The following is a 15,023-nucleotide window of genomic DNA, read 5'->3' as shown; positions in this document are numbered from 1 at the left end:
TAACTCTAGCCCCATAACATGACGCCACTGTACTTACTGTAGCCTACAGCAGTCAGTAAGTACAGTAAGTGGCGTCACGTTAACTCCAGAGTGTCCCTACTTAAGCTTAAGCTTAGTTTTCATTACATGTAGCAGCATTTAAATACAGTACTGCAAAATGCTGCTGATTAAACTGGTAGCTTGTTGGCTACCCCGCTAGCCGGGCGCTTCAGTATGAGTGAGAAACGCTCAGACTCGATAACCTTACCTTTAGTAATTGTATCTTCACTATGGCTCGTTTCATAACTTCTGTCGCCATTTCAGGACAATGCTTTGCCCCTTTCGGAACTGCTAACATAGCTTACGCTACTACGCAGTCCCTTATTAGTACACCGCCGATGTAGCCTAAACAGGTCGCTCCGTCTGCAAAATTGTTCTAACTACTCGATAAAGTTTCGCAAATGAAATTTCAAATGTACTTACGGGTACTTAAGGGTTGTGTGAACCTCCGCGGATGATGTAGAAACACTAGCGCCACTAATAAACATGTTTAATCCCTCACTGAACCCCAGGTCTAATTTCTTCAAAATGAATCAGCTAGAAACACTCGTCTTCTTCTGCGCTGCTGTCATGGGTGGTGCGCAAAGCAACCATAGCGCTCGCTATCACTTCCGGCCCCTGGCGGCCGGAAGTGGCACTTTTGTAGTCTTTTGTAGTTTTTTGTAAGGTATCGGACTAGTGCCATGGCACCGGAAAATAGGGGAAGCTATTAACAGAATTACTGTAATAATCACATGGCTGGCTGTATGTTACTTTTTTTTTATAGCTAAATTATCGCTGGAAGATAAACAATGGAAAATAGGGGAAGCTATTAACAAAATTACTGTAATAATCACATGGCTGGCTGTATGTTCCTTTTTTTTTAATAGCTGAATTGGAGACATGTACTACCGGCCCCACAATATTTTTAAAATACATTAATAGAAACACATGACATTAAAAACATTGGCAAAGTCATGACAGATTGTAGAGTTTAGTTACTTTACAACAATATTATTCAAGTAGTACTTCAAAGTAATCATCAGTAGGGAAATAGTAGTAAAAATCAGGCTTATTACCTTGTCCATTAAATTTCCAAAAAGACCAAAGCAGGCACTTTTCCCATATCCAGTTGGCAGGACAGCAAATACATTTTTGCGGTATACCAATGCTTTTAAAATTGCCTTTTGTTCCACTTTTAATGGAAAAGGTGACACCTCTTCAATTAACCTGTCGACATCCATTCTCACGTGGTGAGGGCTTCTGACTTCATGTGTAATGTGATTGATATAGCGGTTCCGACCGCCAGGGGCCGGAAGTGATAGCGACCGCTATGTTTTTTTTTTTTTTTTTTTTTTTTTAACCATTGACTTTTAATTTACAACTGTAAGGCAATCATCACAAGTGTATACAACTTCGACAAGCATGAACAGACACAAGGCAGCACATTCACACATAATACAGGACAGACGGGGGGAAACACGAAAAAAAATAAAAACAATTTAAAATAAATAAAACATAAGATGGCTAGAGACTTGTTAAAGATAAATAGAGGTCTTTGGTAAAATTCGATTTAATAAATTTCAGGGACTTCATGTAGAGTTGGGTTTCATTAAAGTAGCAGGTAAAGATGGGTGGAGTTTTGATATATTTGCCCTTATGAATAAAGAATTTAGCTAAGATTAGTAACACATTGATCATTAGGTCCAATTTTTTGTCTTCTAATATTACACCAAAAACAATACTATTATAATCAAGAACAGGCATTACTGTGTTTTTTCCATGTAACCAATCGATGAATTATTTCCAGAACAGTTGGGTGTGAGAACATGAAACAAAAAGATGCTCAGTTGTTTCAATATCACCTTTACAGAATATACACTCATTGCTCTCAAATCCAAATCTTAATCTTCAAAATTCACTGGAAGGGTAGAAGTCATTCATTATTTTGTAGTGAATTTCTTTTGTTTTGGGTGGAACTGGATATTTGAAGAATTTTGTTCTCAATCTACATACTGCTGGTTTGTCAAAAATATTCAAAATATTATTTCTACAAGAACGGGCAGTGTATAAATCATTTGTTAGAATAGACCTTGTGAATTGGTTTGAGCACCTTTTATCAAGAAAATGTATTCCATTGATAAAAAGAGTGCTGAGATGAGAACACAACAGAATCTAGCTGTGGCCGGACTGGATAATGATTTAAGCGATGTTCTGTTGAATCCTTTCGTTTTTATTTTAATTTGTTCTTTGCAATTGCTGCATGTATGCTCCGACATCGCGAACACGAAGCCTGCCTGCGCTTCCAAAACTCTTCTGCGCGCATCTTACAAAAAACTACAAAAGACTACAAAAGTGCCACTTCCGGCCGCCAGGGGCCGGAAGTGATAGCGAGCGCTATGGTTGCTTTGCGCACCACCCATGACAGCAGCGCAGAAGAAGACGAGTGTTTCTAGCTGATTCATTTTGAAGAAATTAGACCTGGGGTTCAGTGAGGGATTAAACATGTTTATTAGTGGCGCTAGTGTTTCTACATCATCCGCGGAGGTTCACACAACCCTTAAGTACCCGTAAGTACATTTGAAATTTCATTTGCGAAACTTTATCGAGTAGTTAGAACAATTTTGCAGACGGAGCGACCTGTTTAGGCTACATCGGCGGTGTACTAATAAGGGACTGCGTAGTAGCGTAAGCTATGTTAGCAGTTCCGAAAGGGGCAAGACAATGCTAAGTTACCAACGAAAATACATAAATAAAGTAAAAAGTTGCCAACGCCTGCAGCCTGTCCACGCCAAGCAAACACTAGCAGTGCACTCCCACAACAAGAAACCTCGCGCCAAGCGCCACACGGCTTGTTTTGTAACTAGCTACTCCCCTCTGCGTTGTAACAAAATTCTAACAGCTCATTGGTTGATATTTCCATGTGACACACTTTAGGTCATGCGGAAGCAGTTGCGGAAACCATAGATATGGCGGAAACCAGTTCGAGGCATGGCCGCTCTGTCCTGCGTAGCGTACCTGATCTCTCCTTTGACAGAGGAGAGCCCATGCGGAGCCCATGGGGGAGATGCGTTACTGAGGCAGGAAGTCAGAAGAAGACCCGCCCCCGTCTTCCGGTGGCCTGTGCTGCAGTGTTTTCGTTCCCCCACAGAAATGCAACAGTAGGCAGTCGCTACGATTTAGAGAAAAAATAAGAAGCATGGCCATACCAAACGAAGTTTTTTTTTTTTAGCTAACGTTACCCAGCAAACATCGTCTTGACCGCGACGTCACCAGACGATATAATTGTGGTTTGGCATCTTACTCGCGTCGCCCATGTTTTCTAAACGGAACACAAAATTGAGCGGAATATTTTTCCTGGAGCACAGCACGGTCTTCCGCCCATAGCCGGAAAACTCGGAGTCGGAGCAAGGTTTTTCCATCCAGGCTACGTGAAACAGAAAGCAGTGGGTAACCGTGCATTCCTTTGCACTTGGAATTTTGAAACAAGACCTACGACAGGGAGAAGTGCAATTCAAGACGGAATTCCGAGTGGGAAACTTGGGCAGCAACACTCTGACGTCACAATCAACATGGCGGCGCACAAAGAGACACACACGGTGATAAGTAAGCAGTTACTTTTTCACAAATGTTTCACTTTGTGTTATGAAACAACTTAGTTGCCATTTCGATTCCCATATAGTTGATTTGTGCTTGATCGAAGCATGCACAGCGGTAGCCTTCTAGCGTCCATGTTTGTAGGCATCCACGCAGTTGGAACGCAGAGCGGAACATGGATATTCCGACTCCCGACTTTGAATGGAAGGCAGCAGCATGTGACCATGACGTCCTGTGCCAATACAGGAAGTAGCCGAGCAGCTGCTAGCCCGCTACCGCTACTAGTCATAACAATAATGATTATGATGAGTAACATTAAGTTAATCAACGAGGTGAATTAAACGATTTTGCGTGTCATAAACGTGGATTATTGTTGATGCTGCGCGAATCGGTAAAAAAACGAATGTTACCATTATGGCAAAAGCTGTCATGATCATCATTTTATCAGTCATTTTCTTGTCATCGAAGGTAAGTTGAAAGAGGAATAACGTCAAGTCAAACTCGGTCGACAGGCCTAACGCCTGAGAGTACTAATAGCTAGCTACTGTTAGCTGGTTAACTAGACTTTAAATCCAAATGTTCTGCCTGTTGTCATTTTTGTTTATGTTGTATGCATGGTTTTTTGAGTACGGTTAGTGAAACGTTAGGGTTTCCTGGAAACCTGAAAAAAATCATGGCATTTCAAAATCTTTGTTTTCCAGGCACTTTAAAAGTCATGGAATTAGTCAAATCCTTGAACCCGTAGGGAAAGTAATGGGATTTTGTTGCGACTGCACATGAGTGCTTCTTGTATTTTATGCTATTTTTTTAATGGAAAAATTCACGTTTTGTTTGAATAGCGTCCAGGTGAGGCAGTGACTCTAAGCACTAAAATCCAATATTAAGAGACCGGGGTGAAATTGGTTTTATATTCGATATTCGCCTGTTTTACCCGTTTCTAACTGTAATAGCTTCATGAAAACGGCACCAATTAATTCCAGATTAGTCTTATTTTGTACAGATACGCGAGGCCGACATTTCACAGCTTTGATCAACTCCCCAACCGCAGCGGTTATCGCGCAATTGCCGAGGAACGACTCTGAATATCCTTCTGAGTGCGTGCGGCAAGCTGAATATCTAGGGACCGTCGTCAAAGAGCAATATCCGTAGTTTCACCTTTGTAACAACGGTTGTATTTCCTAAAAAAATAAAAGAGTAGAAATACAAATAAAAGAGTAGAAATACAACTGTTATGGCCATTCTGTTTCTCCACAGTCTAGTCACAGCGCCACCTACTGGCAACACAAAAAGCAGTTTATTCTGAAGACCGTTTGCCCGATTGACCTCAAATTTGGCGTGTGTGCTGCTATGAACCAGATGTAGTCTGGCACTGAATTTCGGACATGTGGATGGTCATAGCGAATATGGTTCTGTGACATATTGATTGTCTAGCAAAGTCCCAAATGTTTTTTTCTGCTAAACAAAGGCTGTGGAACCTTAGCAGTGCGCTTAGCAAAAGATGAGAGGTGGTTTGGTGTCGATCGCTTGACTAACGGCAGAGCTATTTCAAAATAAAAGCCGCGAATATGGTTCTGTGACATATTGATTGTCTAGCAAAGTCCCAAATGTTTTTTTCTGCTAAACAAAGGCTGTGGAACTTTAGCAGTGGGCTTAGCAAAAGATGAGAGGTGGCTCCACGAAAATATTGTATGCTTTAAATCTAAAATGGTTCATGGATTACATTCTAATCTAACAAACCTATCAATTTAAAAGTCAAGCACGTTACCGTGGAAACAATTAAGCTTAGCCCAAAATCACAAATCAGAATGAGGTATATTTTCTATCTTGTAAGGGCTCCTTGGCTGAAAAACATTTGAGAACCTCTGTGTTAAACGTACACAATGATAAAATGTCAAAATTGTCATCTTCAAGAGTAGCATTCATACATTATCATCAACTATCAACTCATTATCATAAACTATTTAAATAACAACACAGAGACATTTTATTAGCTAATGACTTTATTGGGAAACATTGTGCAAAACGTGTGTTTTCTCACCTCTTCTCAGTTCTCAGTGTCCTGGTCTGGACTGAGGAGGCGAAACGGAGGCAGATGGGTCCAACCCATGGTCCAACCTCACTTGTAGACGGGGAGCAGTGGAACATGCCAAGTGTGGTTGAGTAGGGGGGGGGGGGTTAATTGATTACAGTTTTTCACAATTGCTTAAACACATTTCCTGATAGACTACCTCACTACCCATCTCAAAACTCACACACAAAATGCAAAATCCTACACTTCTCTTGCAAAAGCACACTTTGCCCTCAAAACGGTGTTAACTGTTCACATGACAAACACATACATCATATGAGTAGACATTTCTAAGCACCCATTGAACACTGGTGTGCAGAATGGAAAACACTATGAATAGACTACCTCACTACCCATCTCAAAACTCACACACAAAATGCTAAATCCTACACTTCTCTTGCAAAAGCACACTTTGCCCTCAAAACGGTGTTAACTGTTCACTAAATGGTATTTTCTTTTCAAATGACAAACACATACATCATATGAGTAGACATTTCTAAGCACCCATTGAACACTGGTGTGCAGAATGGAAAACACTATGAATAGACTACCTCACTACCCATCTCAAAACTCACACACAAAATGCAAAATCCTACACTTCTCTTGCAAAAGCACACTTTGCCCTCAAAACGGTGTTAACTGTTCACTAAATGGTATTTTCTTTTCAAATGACAAACACATACATCATATGAGTAGACATTTCTAAGCACCCATTGAACACTGGTGTGCAGAATGGAAAACACTATATGAATGCTTTATCAGTAGAATTATGCCTTTGCATGTTCAGTTTCAGGTTGTGCACATTGTGTCTAATGTGTTTAAACAATTGTGAAAATCTGTAAAACCAATTTTTGAGGGGTTAAACTACTTGGAGTCATTATAAATGATTAGGTTTGATGTATGGGAAAGTCAATGTACCGGTAATAATAGTTGTGTTGAAGGGGACTCTTGTTGTATTGTGTGGTTAATTGAAAACTAATTATGTTTGTCTCTGCATAGGAGGGGCTGCATCCTTCAATGGGGGATTCATGTCCCTGCTTCTGACAGGGGAAGGCACCAGGACTGCTGCCTACATACTGTAACTGGACCCATTTGCAGGGGCTTAGCCTACTGGTTTAGTTCAGTTTTGTCTTGTCAAGTTTTGAATAGTGATCTGTTGAATTTATAAAGTACAATAAAACCTTTGTGGGGAAAGCCATAACAAAACTGCCTAGAGATCCATTGTAAGTTACCCAGGCTGTAGGGGTTAAGGCGGAGGACCTCTCCTCTGCAGGCGCAATCCCTGCAGCGATGGTAGAGTGAACAGGGTGAGAGGAAGGAGGCGGGGAGATAGATGGCAGAGGAGGGAGAGGAGGTAGGGAGGCTAGAGAGAGGACAGAGGCAGGAGGGAGGCTAGAGAGAGGAGGCAGGAGAGAGGACAGACAGGAGGTAGGGAGCTAGAGAGAGGAGGCAGGAGAGGACAGGAGGGAGGAGAGGACAGACAGGAGGTAGGGAGGCTAGAGAGAGGAGGCAGGAGAGGACAGGAGGGAGGAGAGGACAGACAGGAGGTAGGGAGCTAGAGAGAGGAGGCAGGAGAGGACAGGAGGAGAGAGAGAGAGGACAGACAGGAGGTAGGGAGGCTAGAGAGAGGACATGAGGGAGGAGAGGACAGAGAGGACAAAGACAATGCAGGAGGTTGCACCTGCGTAGGGAATAGCAAGAGAGGCACCTCCCCCCCCAACCTCCTCCCTTCACTCCCACCTGTCTCCCTCCCCTTCAATCCCTCCTGTCTCCCTCACCCCTCCAACCTGTCCACCACCATTTCCCCCCCCCCCCCATCTCCTCCTCCCGTCTCCAACAAAATCCCCTCCTCTGCCATCTATCTATGTATCTCCCGGCTTCCTTCCTCTCACCCTGTTCGCACTCAACCACTCTACCATCTCCGCAGGGACTGAGCCTGCAGAGAGAGGGGAGCAGGCACAGTCCCTGCAGAGATGGTAGAGTGGTTGAGTGAGAACACGGTGAAGGAAGGAGGCCGGGAGATGGCAGAGGAGGGAGGGAGGGGGGGGGGGGGAGGGAGGGATGGGGAGGAGGGAGTAGGGGATGGGGAGGAGGGGTGGGGGATGGGGGGGGGAGGATGGGGAGGAGGAGGGAGGGGTGGGGAGAGGAGGAGGGAGGGGTGGGGAGGAGGGAGGGGTGGGGAGACGACTTCAAATCCCCTGCAGGAATCAAACCTGCACTTCTCCGCATACAATGCGGCTGTTAAGGTGATCGCCTTAACCCCTAGACCATCAGCTAGGTAACTTACAATGGATCTCTAGGCAGTTTTGTTATGGCTTTCCCAATGAAAGACTTGAAAAGGTTTTAGTGTCCGTACCGGGATTCAAACCACAAACCTTTGGGTTGGAAGGCATGGTCTTTCACCACTGGACTACAGCCCAGCTCAAACACACAGCACATGCAGCAAGTCAAATAGATGTGGTTAAGATCAGGGTTTTCTTAACCACGACCATACCCTAACCCAATTGATATGGTGGTCGTGGTTAAGAAAACCCTGATCTTAACCACATCTATTTGACTTGCTGCATGTGCTGTGTGTTTGAGCTGGGCTGTAGTCCAGTGGTGAAAGACCATGCCTTCCAACCCAAAGGTTTGTGGTTTGAATCCCGGTACGGACACTAAAACCTTTCAAGTCTTTTTTGAATATTTTGTTTTCAATTATTAATATTATTTTCACATTTACTAATCATTAACCACTCTATTCAGGAATTGACCGACTAATCAGCAACTATCTAATGATTAACTAATATATTCACGAACTGACATGTATTAAAACAGTTAACTACTCTGAGTCTGCACTGAGTGCTCATAAGTGTCAAAATAGAAAACCAGATTCAAACATAGGCAGAATGGTTCCAGGTCCATGTTTATCATACCAGAATGTTAGCACAACAATACAAAACTCACAGCAACAAGTAGACCAGTGGTTTATTGATAGTATTCTGTGACATCACCACACAGACATCTTGGTCTGCTTGTAATCAATTAACAGGTGATTAACCACACAGCCAATGAGCTGTGTGTAGTGTAAAGTGCCATATTGGTCGGAAATGCATGTGACATCATGGGAATACTATGAATAGACAAGTCCAAGTGAATCAGTTGTTATTAAGCTTTATGAAGGCTACTTAAACAAGATAATTTAGGATAGATATAAATGTACCAAATGTTATAGCTATGTTATAGCAGACGTTTTGTCATTTCTAAAAAAATAGATTTTTCAGGTTCGCACAACATAGTATTGCATAAGGAGTTGCTCATAATAACTCTTTTTAAATCTTTAAAGTATTTTAGTTGCTGTTCTGGGTATGGCATTGCATCCCTGAGAAGGCTACATCGGTACAGCTGGGTTTCATTCAGGTTCATGTGTAAGGATACTCATTCTACAGCGGGTGTTTATATGATATACTGTGCAAATCTATATTTTTTAATCTCTTAAATTACATAATATTCCTTTGGTTTCTTCAGTGCGGTTTGCTGATATGTCAAAGAGATAGTTACACAAATAAATGACAAAACTCATAAGCAAACAGAAATGGTGAAGTGCTGCTCATTTCAGAGAGATACCGTATTGCACAGACAGATGAGATCATCTTCACGGTGGAAGAGGTTTCTCCTGCTGGAGCAGGAGTGAGCTCATCTGCCAGGGTTAAACAAGGTCGTGAGCCAGGGGTGAGTGAGGTCGTCTGCCAGGGGTGAGCGAGGTCGTCTGCCAGGGGTGAGTGAGGTCGTCTGCCAGGGGTGAGCGAGGTCATCTGCCAGGGGTGAGCGAGGTCGTCTGCCAGGGGTGAGCAAGGTCATCTGCCAGGGGTGAGTGAGGTCATCTGCCAGGGGTGAGTGAGGTCATGAGCCAGGGGTGAGCGAGGTCGTCTGCCAGGGGTGAGTGGGGGTGAGCGAGGTCATCTGCCAGGGGTGAGTGGGGGTGAGCGAGGTCATCTGCCAGGGGTGAGTGAGGTCATCTGCCAGGGGTGAGCGAGGTCATGAGCCAGGGGTGAGCGAGGTCATGAGCCAGGGGTGAGCGAGGTCATCTGCCAGGGGTGAGCGAGGTCATCTGCCAGGGGTGAGTGAGGTCATGAGCCAGGGGTGAGCGAGGTCATCTGCCAGGGGTGAGCGAGGTCATCTGCCAGGGGTGAGTGAGGTCATCTGCCAGGGGTGAGCGAGGTCGTCTGCCAGGGGTGAGCGAGGTCATCTGCCAGGGGTGAGTGAGGTCGTCTGCCAGGGGTGAGTGAGGTCATGAGCCAGGGTGGATGGGGGCAGATCAGGGCATGGTGGGGCAGGGCAGCAGCATCAGCATGAGACACAGAGGACTGGGGCTCAGTGCCAGCCCCGATGAGTCTCTCCCTACACACACACACACACACACACACACACACACACACACGGGTCAAACCAATAGAACTGGAAAATAGAATGCCCATTGGTCACACTATATTTGGGCGTGTCACAAACAAAAGGCAAAGTAAACAGAGTTCCAGTTTAGATGATGCCGTCACACTTAGTTTCTGTTGCTCCATTAAGACTGAATGGGAGGAGCTGCTTTGTAAGTGTGGCAACACCTGATTCCAGCAATTCTGGGTACATGTTGTGTTTCAGAGCTGTTAGCTACATGTTGTGTTTCAGAGCTGTTAGCTACATGTTGTGTTTCAGAGCTGTTAGGTACATGTTGTGTTTCAGAGCTGTTAGCTACACGTTGTGTTTCAGAGCTGTTAGCTACATGTTGTGTTTCAGACCTGGCTACACGTTGTGTTTCAGAGCTGTTAGCTACATGTTGTGTTTCAGAGCTGTTAGCTACATGTTGTGTTTCAGAGCTGTTAGCTACATGTTGTGTTTCAGAGCTGTTAGCTACATGTTGTGTTTCAGAGCTGTTAGCTACATGTTGTGTTTCAGAGCTGTTAGCTACATGTTGTGTTTCAGAGCTGTTAGCTACATGTTGTGTTTCAGAGCTGTTAGCTACATGTTGTGTTTCAGAGCTGTTAGCTACATGTTTGTTAGCTACATGTTGTGTTTCAGAGCTGTTAGCTACATGTGTTCAGAGCTGTTAGCTACATGTTGTGTTTCAGGCCTCTTTTGGTATGGTGTTTATTCTTAATCCCCGAGGGGAAACATGGTTTGCCACCAGAGCGAGAACAGATACAAACAAGAAACAGTAACATACAGCACAATAACAATAATACAGTGGAGAGAGAGAGAGCCTCACAAAGCAAGGCTAGCAGTGTTCATTAAAGAATTTTACAGAAGCAGGAACAAAAGATCTTCTAAATCGCTCAGTAGAGCACCGAGGCATCAAAAGCCTATTACTAAACGAACTGCGCAGGGCATTAAATACATTAAACAAAGGATGGCCTTCATAAGAAAGAATAGAATTCAATTTTCTCCTTGTTCTCTTGGCTATAATCATCTCCAAAGAATCAGGGGGAAGGCCAATCACTGAGCCTGCCTTTTTAATCATTTTGTTTATCCTATTTTTGTCCATGACAGTGAGGCTGCCCCCCCAGCAGAGCACAGCATAGAAAAGGACACTAGCTAGGATACCTTGGTAGAACACATGAAGAAGTGACCTGCTGATGTCAAATGATCTAAGCTTCCTCAAGTGGAAAAGTCCAGACTGGGCCTTCTTGAACACAGAATCTGTGTTCTTCTTCCAGTCCAGCTTACTGTCCAGGTGGACACCGAGATACTTATAAAACTGGACTATTTCTACCTCCAGCCCTTTAATAATGACAGGGGAGACTTCTGCCTTCTTCCTCCCAAAATCAATAACTAGCTCTTTGGTCTTTTCAACATTGAGCAGTAAAAAATTGTCATCGCACCAGGAAACAAATAAATCAATCTCCTTTTTATAGGCCCGATCGTCACCTTTGTTGATGAGACCAATAAGAGCAGTGTCATCAGAGAATTTCTGCATATGACACATGGCCTCACTATGTCTGCAGTCCGCAGTATAAAGAATAAAGAAAAAAGGAGCTAAAACTGTTCCTTGAGGGGCTCCAGTTTTTGTCCAGATGATATCTGATACAGTGTCGTCCAGCCTAACAAACTGAGGTTGAGGCACAAGATATCTCATGCACCAGGCGATGGTTGAATTATGCAATTTATATTGAATCAGTTTATTTGCTAGAATGTGTGGCTGGATAGTGTTGTTCAGGCTCCATCTGGGCCCTTCTTGATCTAACTTCGTTCTCTCTCTTTCTTAAAAAAAAAAAAAAACTAACCAACCTTGTACCACTAACCTAAACTTGTACCACTGTTCCTTCAGAAGTTGTAGTTGTCATAGACTGTGCTCCATAGTTGATTGCTCTATTGCTGACAAAAAATGTGTTATTGTAAGTCGCTTTGGATAAAAGCGTCTGCCAAATGACGTAATGTAATGTAATGTAATGTAATGAAGGCGCTCGAAAAATCAAAGAACATTTCCCTAACAGAGTTTAAATAAACGTCTTACAAATAAAGAAAAGCCACTGTCAAATCATGCGATTTAAGTGAATGTTTTGAGCTTTGAGAGGTTTGTTCATGTTTACCCATTTTGGTGGATTGTCCCAAGATCATACAAATGATGTGATTTTTGTGAACTTAAAGGCCCAATCCGTCAAAACTCACTATTACTGACGCCGGTGGCCGTTAGTGTAACTGCAGGCAGCGTGTGAACGAGCTGACGCGCGGGCACCATACTCGCACGCGCACAAGCAGTTGCCTGGCAACAGCAGAGCTGTTCGTTGCTTTGTAACGTTAACTCATAAAAGTCACTTGAAAACGGCAACCTGGACAATTTATCGGTCAGATCAGCCTCGAGATGCCCAGGAAGGATTCTGGGTGAATTAGGGGACGTTATTGTGGCATGTTTGGTCGTGTTTTGGCTTGCGTTGACTGCGGGCAAGTCGATACTCATGTTAGCAAAAGCCAGGAAATAGCCTTCTCCCCCTGTATGTATGGTAATGCCTGGAGTTGACCAAACTGAACAATCAAACAATGTTTCATAAGCATAACAGTAACGTTAGGCATATTTAGGACTGTTAAATTCATTATCCACACAAGACGGTAACGTTATTAGTGGGGCTGGTGGTAATTTCTATAAATGTAAATGAATATTAGTTAGCCGCGATTAGCATCAAGCTAATGCTACTAGTATGTGCAGTCCCACTGCAGTCAGAGCCTGCTGGCTGCGGGAAGTGGATACTCATGTTTGCACAAGCCAGGAAATAGCCTGCTCCCCCTGTGTGTACGGTACCGTCAAACAATGTACCGTAAGCATAACAGACAGTAGGCTAACGTTAGGCATATTTCCGACTGTTAGATTCATTCATTATCAACACAAGACAGTAACGTTATTAGTGGGGCTGGTGGTAATTTCTATAAATATAGCTAAATCTATTAGTTAGCATCAAGGGGAGCGTGCCTATGTTCCCACAGCCCTATGTTCCCACAGCCCTTTCTTGACTATTTTATAGAGCAGCAACGCGTTGAAAATAGAACAGTGGCGTAACATAGAGCAGCGCGTGTGCTGCGCGTTGCATGCTGACAAGCCACGGCCGGTGTGAGACTTTACATTAAATATAATTGAATCTAAAAGGCGCGGCGCGTTTTTTTGCGCGACATACATGTTCGGTGTATTTTGGCCTTAAGGAGCTAAGTTTAGCAAAGGACGTGTCAAAATTATGCCAGAGAACAGCACATGTCCACAAGCCAGGGCTACTAGCAAACAATCAAAATAAGATTAATTTTTTATTTATTTAAATAAATAAAAATATTGCACTATTTATGCAGTTAACTCAACCTTTATTGCACTATTTATGCAGTTCACTCAACATTTTTGTGCCAGGAACAGGCAATCTGCAAGTGCTGTCCTTTGAAGACTATTTCAAGATTTATATTTCTGGCGCCAGCAACGCCAATGGATCTTTTCTCCTCTCGTTTCATGACGGTGGAAACAGAAATTCTGAACAACTAAAACCTTTCCTCCACGGTTTCCAGGGATCAAGCTTCCATGAATAGCAGCCATCTGAGCAAACACTGTGGACCACTCAGCACCAATGGGGCATGGCCGCGAATTACGATCAAAATATAAGGGGGTCGTCGGAACTACACCTCTCCACCAAATATCGTGAAAATCCGTGCTGTAGTATTTACGAAATAGTGCATTTGGTTTTTCAAACTGTCGCAATAGAAACAACTATGGACGGATCGTGATCAACAAAAAAGTGTTCCACGCAACACGCCTTCACCAAATTTGGTGCAAATTGGAACATTCTGCATCGAAACGTTTAGATCACATTGTGTTTTGTTATTTTTTGTGGTTTTTTGTCTCTTTGACCTTACTCAGTCATTCGTAGTGATGCATTGTGTAAGTTGGATTGTGAATGCCTTTTTGATTCTTCATTAATACAATAAAATAAAATTAAAAATTAAAATGCACACAGACAAAGAGTAAGTAAATCTTAGTAAACGTGGGAACATTATGAGAACTAGTGCAAACCACTTCTTGTAGTTTAGGGGGCTGGGGCCAAATCTGATATGGATGAATTGCTAACTAGTGCTAGTCATATTGTGTATTTTTTCATGATCATGTGTATTCTTGCATGATCAAAGGCACGCAAAACTTTGAGACTGGTGTGGTTGTGCAACAAGACTATTGTTGGGAAATGTGGGAACACAGGGCCTTATTTTGGAAGAAAAAAAAATCTAAGAAATGTGGGAACATAGGGCTGTGGGAACATAGGGCTGAAATCTTAGAAATGTGGGAACATAGGGCTGTGGGAACATTGGGCTGTGGGAACATAGGGGTGACCCCCGCATGAAGCTAACGACTCACCACCGCAGCTAAATGCAGTCAAACAATAATGTTCCATGACCATAAGCATAACGGTACTAACGTTAGGGTTGCATTACTTCACACAAGACGGTAATGTTAGCAGAGTTTCTGACCAGGTGGTCAGATACTTGTACTACGGAGTGACAGTAAAAATCTTGAAAATCCATTAGCAAGCAGCTAACGTTATCTGGTCAAAACCACATTACAGTAGCTACAAGCAGCAAGTTCCCTTCATGAACCGAAAACACAGTCCTGACTCTAGTTTCCCCCCCGATGTCGGTCACATTGCTGCTGTCTGGCCAGACGGGCTTCATTAGATAAATATTTATTTATTTAGTCTGGACTTTTTCTGGAGTCTGTGTTTGTTGTTTCCTTTAGCTAGCAGCTAGCGACGAGCGTAACGTTAAAAGCTACTTCAGCCATTTCCTGTTAGCGTCTAGACAAGAGACAAGCTCGACGTGAACGCGCGAGACGTCACATCCTCTAGCTGTGGCG

The sequence above is a fragment of the Poromitra crassiceps genome (assembly GCF_964638095.1).
Source record: "Poromitra crassiceps genome assembly, contig: HAP1_SCAFFOLD_242, whole genome shotgun sequence".
NCBI lineage: Eukaryota > Metazoa > Chordata > Actinopteri > Beryciformes > Melamphaidae > Poromitra > Poromitra crassiceps.
Note: the sequence above shows the minus strand (reverse complement) of the source record.